Genomic DNA, 6,293 nt, shown 5'->3' on the forward strand with positions numbered 1-6,293 from the left:
TTAGTTTTTTAATTTTTTAATATTAATTATTAAAAATTATTTAATGATTTTTTAATCCAATTGGATTAGTGAGTGAGTGAGTCTCTGGCCACGTCAGCATTTAACTGACAAATTAACGGCAGGCTAACAGAAGGTATATCATTGGTACAAATTCGTAAGATGAGGTATGACATTGTCAATTTTAAAAGATGATGTATGAAAGTGTTGTGACACCAATAGTTGAGGTAATTTTTTGTACTTTACCCTTTTTGTTATCATTGATTTGCATCGGTTTCTCTTGCATTAGTAAAGGTTGAGTGTTTGCTCCAACTATCGTTTGTATAAAAAATAAACAGAATGTTAATTACAATTTTATTTAAAAAATATTTTAATAATATGCCCTTTTGATATGGAGAGTAGTCCAACTCTCCCTCAAGAGTCGGACCAACTCTGTGTAAGCTTTTGCATGGTTTGGTTCCTCATCGATGACTGTCCTCACATTCTCACAGTGACAAGGCTGAGAAGCAAGGTGATATGGCCGGTGACCTATTTTCCTCGAACATCATTGTTGTCGGGTAGGAGTTTGATTAGGCCTTGCGGGAAGAAGAATGGAGGGAAGATTGATGTGTTCAAGAGAGTGCTTAGAAGGCATAGTTTCCCCATTAGGCCAGCACTTCTTATGCTTTATTAAGTTACAAGAGGCAATGCAGGCTATTGATAGAAAAGCCGCTCGGATTCAAGAATGGCTTCCAGATGAAGAACAATGCATGATTAGTATATTTTTGTGGATTACAAGTAGTTTTACATTTCCTTTCTCTAATTGGCATGAATGATGAGATGATTTGAGCATAATATTGTAACGTAACGAAAAATTAATATTAACTACATTTCTTGTTTATTAAGCCAGTGATTTTCTGGTGTTGTGGACATTGCATGTTTTGCAGCAAGGGGAATCACAAAGGAAAGTTCAAGCAAAATATCGGAAACAAATGAAAACATTTCTTATGCCACCAAACTAAATTGGAAGCGTTAACGATCATATTGCTTTGAATGATATATTTATTCTTCTCAAGAAGAGGTATAATATACAATCTTAATCCTAATCAAATAGGGAAGAATAATTATAGGAGATTACAAAGAGATTTCTCCAGATTACACAGGATCCATCCTAAACTAGGAAATCCTAAATTATAGAAAACTATATAAGTCAACACTCACTCTCAAGTTGGTGCATATATATTACACATGCCCAACTTGTCTAGAAACTTAGAGAAAATTTCACTAGAAATTGCTTTGGTGACAATGTCAACTATTTGATTTTCCGTTCTGATTGGAGGCACTTCAATTATTTTACCTTCTAGCTTTTCTTTAATAAAGAACCTGTCAACCTCTACATGTTTAGTTCTATCATGTTGCACTGGATTATGAGCAATATCACAAGTAGCCTTATTATCACAAAACAACTTCATCGGTTGACTATGTTTGACACCCAAATCTTGTAGTAGTAGTTTAAGCCATAAAATCTCACAAATACCAAGGGCCATACTTCTGTATTCTGCTTCTGCACTCGACCTTGCTACTACTCCCTGCTTCTTGCTTCTCCAAGCAACTAGATTTCCACCAACAAAGGTGAAGTAACCTAATGTTGAACGCATATCATCACTCGAATCAGCCCAGTCAGCATCCATATAACCTTCAATACTAAAATGACCACTTTTCTTAAATAAAATCACTTTCCCCAGACTTCCTTTCAAATAACTCAATATTCTTATAACTGCATTCATGTATGACACTCAAGGAATGAGTAAGGTTTGGTCTAGTATGTGCCAAATACATTAATCTTCCCACTAACTGCTGATACCTTCCTTTATCTACCGGTACTTGGTTTAGATCAATGCTCAGCTTCATTCCTTCCGCCAATGGAGTGGTCACGGGTTTGTATGCTGACATGCCAGTTTCTTTTAACAGGTCAAGAATATACTTTCTCTGTGACAGTAAGATTCCTAACTTGCTCATTGATACCTCAATCCTAAGAAAATAGTTTAGAGACCTAAGATCCTTCATCTCGAATTCTGTACTTAAATATTTTTGTAAGGCTGCATGCTCATCTGGATCATCACCAGTAACTACCATGTTATCCACATATACAATGAGTGCTATAAGATTTCCATTTCGACGATTCAAGAACAACGTGTGATCATAGTTACTTTGCTTATATCCAAATGCTCTCATAAACTTGGTAAATCTACCAAACCACGCTATTTGGGACTACTTTAACCCATACAATGATTTTCGAAGCCTGCACACCTTTTTTCTATGCATATTTGGAACGTTACTCCCTGGTGGGAGTTCCATGTAAATCTCTTCTGTCAAATCCCCATGCAAGAAGACATTCTTCACATCGAACTGCTGTAATGGTCAATTAAAATTTGCAGCCAAGGACAAGAAAACATAGACTGTATTGATCTTAGCCATATGGGCAAATGTATCTGTATAGTCAATTCCATATTTTTGAGTGTATCCTTTTGCTACTAGTCTTGCCTTGAAGCGATCCATCATCCCATCAGCTTTGTACTTCACCGTATAGAGCCATTTGCATCCTACAGTTTTCTTGCCAGCTGGCAAGTCTTTGATCTCCCAGGTAGCATTCTTCTTCAAAGACTTCAACTCTTCATTCATTGCTGCTTGCCAACATGGATCAACTAAAGCCTCTTGCACACTGTTAGGAATAGATACAGTAGATAATTGATGCACAAATAACTTATTTGATTCTGACAGATGACTGGTAGACACATAATTACTTATCAGGTATAACACATTAGACTTAGGGTTGGGCTTACTCACCGGATACCTAGTTTTGTATTTAGGGTCGGCTTCATAAGTAAGTTTAAGAATACCTCGATTGATGCGATCAGGGAGACGACGTGGTGGTGGTGCATGAGGGATCGAAGATGATTGATTAAGGTTATTGGGACTCAAGATCGACTGTGAGGTAGCTGGCGACACATGAATGTCCGGTGGTAAGGAAACTAGTAGTGAGTTATCTGGCGATGTCGGTTTTCAACATTGTTTCCATGTGAATGATCACCACTTGTCTCCACGACATTACCACTTAGTTCTAATTCATTCACATCATTGTTTTCATATGAATGATCACCACTTATTTCCAAGACATCACCACTTAAATCCAAATCATTCACACTATCTATATCTGGAATGGTATAATCAAGAGTTTGAACTTCTGTCTAATTCTCCCCTTGAAGTGCAGACTTGGGATTGGCAAAGTACATATCATTTTCATGAAACACAACATCCACAGTGACAAACAGTTTTTTCATCGGAGGGTGATAACAACGATACCCCTTTTGATTTGAGGCATACCCTACAAACACACACTGTAAGGCCCGAGGTTCAAGCTTACTTCTTTGCTGTTTGTGAAGATGAACGAATGCCACATAACCAAACACGTGAGGTGAAAGATTAGGAATTGTAGAAGCATCAACAGATGAAGAGAGAGTCTGGAGTGGTGTCTGAAAGTTAACTGATCGGGATGGAACATGATTCATGAGATACGCAACTGAGGTGAGAGTTTCTCCCCCAAAAGGATAAATAGAGATGTGCCTCAAGCAAAGAAGCACGAACAATCTCTAGAAGCTGACAATTTTTGCATTCTACAACATCATTTTGTTGTGGAGTATATGGATGTGTAATTTGATGAACAATACCATAATGATTAAGAAAGACACGAAGTTCAGAGTTTACATATTCACCCCCATTATCACTCTTGAGAACCTGTATTTATGACTTATATTGTACTTGTACCATTTTGTAAAACTGCTAAAACAAAGAAGTATCCTCACTTTTGGACTTCATCAAACGAACCCAAGTCATACGTGTGCAGTCATCAATAGAAGTAACAAATCAATGAGCACCACCAAGTGTAGCAGTTTTAGATGGTCTCTAAACATCAGAATGAATTATCATAAACGGGATTGAACTTTTATTCAAACTAGGTGGAAACAAAGTACGATGACTTTTAGCCATTTCACAAACACCACATTTAAAGTTAGAAATATCATGCTTAACAAATAAGCTAGGAAACAACCTCTACAGATAGCTGAACGAAGCATGTCCAAGTTGACGATGCCATAACCAAATCTCTGAAGCTTTATTCATATCCCCCTGATTTCCTTCCATTGCAAGAGCTTGAGTTAACATTCAAGAACTGTTCAATGTCAGCTCTAAGTAGTAAAGCTTCCCTTTCCTAACACCATAACCAATCGTCTTGCAAGTCCGAATGTCCTTAAAAACACAAAAAAAAAGGTCAAAAAATCACAAGACAATGTAGGGCAACAATTATTTGAGCAACAGATAATAAATTATAGTCAAGAAAAGGAACAACGAGTACATAATCAAGATTCAAGGTATCAAAAAGTGAGACATTGTCTTCTCCGATAATGGGGGCAACATTTTCATTGGCAACACTCATGACAGTTTTGGGGGGAGTGTATTAGGGTTTATACCTGTCTAGAATCACAAGTCATATGTTCAATAGTACCAGAATCAATTATCTATGTATTATTCATAACAGATGTAGAAACCTTTAAAGCCTTACCATCATTACATGTATCATTAAGAAAGACTGACACTTTCTTGGCTATATGTTTAGAATCTACCTTCACTTCGGCAATGGAGGTACAACAAGAAAAATCTGAAGAACAATTGGACCGATCACTATTGATCCTACTTTCCTACCCGATACGATCAGATCGATTCGGAGTGGTACGACCCCATACTGCTATATTCCCAAGCAACTTTAATTAGTACGTCAATTGGTGATGGATAAAGCCCAAATTTTGCCCAAGTAGCTTCAAATAGAATTTTATTATTATTATTATTATTTACCTTTTCTCTCCTTTTTCTTTTATTATGTGTCTTCTATTCTTGGGTTTTCTCTAGAACGCACAAAACAAGTGCGAACATAGCAGCGACAAAAGTGTGTCGGCGGGTACAGTTGTTGCAGGTTCGTCAAGAAGGAATATGTGTGGGTCATGATGGACACACAAATCTGGGCTAGGATTTCAAACTAGCAAGACGCAATCGGTGTGATGTGTTGTAGAATTCTAGGGTTTGTCAGGTAGCAGCAGGAGGTACGGTTTTATACGAGTTCTAGGTTTGTGTGCACATGATGCAGCAGCAAATCTTGGTGAGCAGATGATGGGATCGTTGGTGAATTCCTGTCAGCAACGATGACGTCGCTCGCTGCATGGAGGGGGCACTGCACAACTGGTTGCGCGGTTGGTGATTCTCAGTGGATTTTGAGTCAGCAACGACAACGTCGCTCATTTGTCCTATGAAATCCCGTCCTCGAATTTCACTATTTAAAACTATGTATTTAGTATTCTTAATTGTAGTTTCGATACGTTTTTATTTACGGCGTATAGTTTTTTCGATAAGTAAAAGGACTAAAACGCCTTAGTGGATTAAACGGAATTCTACGAGGTTGTATTTGATCCTTATGTATTTTTCCACTTGTCTTTATATATTTGGATAGTATTAGTTGATATGAATGCGTAGGCGCAAGTGGAATTGAATTTGGAACTAAAACGAAGCTTCTACGGAATTTTAAACGCAAGGGTATTGTGGTAATTTCACAAGTGGAGATTTTTACACCATTGGACCACTCGCGGGCTGCCACGTGGCAGATTTTCCCCCCATTTTCTGGAGGATTCCATTTTGGTCCGTGACCCTTATTCCCTGCTTATTTATTTTCTATCATTTAAACACACACACACACACATATATCACACATTTCCCCTTTTAGCCGACATCACCTCACCCTCTATCTCCCTCATCATCTTCTTTTCTGCCGTGACCATCCCCTCACCCCAGCTCTCATTCCTCTTTCTCTGTGCAGCCAAAACAAACACATAAAACCACCTTCTCATCAGCTCTCATTTCTCTCTCCCCGTGCAACCATTAACCACCACCACAACCCCCTTATCACTTTGGAGAGCACACCCTCAAGCAACCATCATTCTAGGTCCTAAAATAAGCAAGGTAAACTCTTTTTCTCCTTCACATAGCACGGCACAGTTACTGTGCATCCATTTCTAACGATGTATCACCGTCTTCGACGAAGGTGAGCTTCGAAACTCCTTCTATCTTCCTTCCCCGTAGGCTAGATCACTTTATTGACGATTAAAAGTGACTTTGGTGAAGGTTTTAACATGAAAATCAACTCGGGGAACATCTTCCAGAAATCTGGAAATTCAAAACCATGACTGTTTGGCTATATTCTAGACACTTTTCCG

Source organism: Pyrus communis, chromosome 5 (assembly GCF_963583255.1).
Source record: "Pyrus communis chromosome 5, drPyrComm1.1, whole genome shotgun sequence".
Classification (NCBI taxonomy): Eukaryota; Viridiplantae; Streptophyta; class Magnoliopsida; order Rosales; family Rosaceae; genus Pyrus; species Pyrus communis.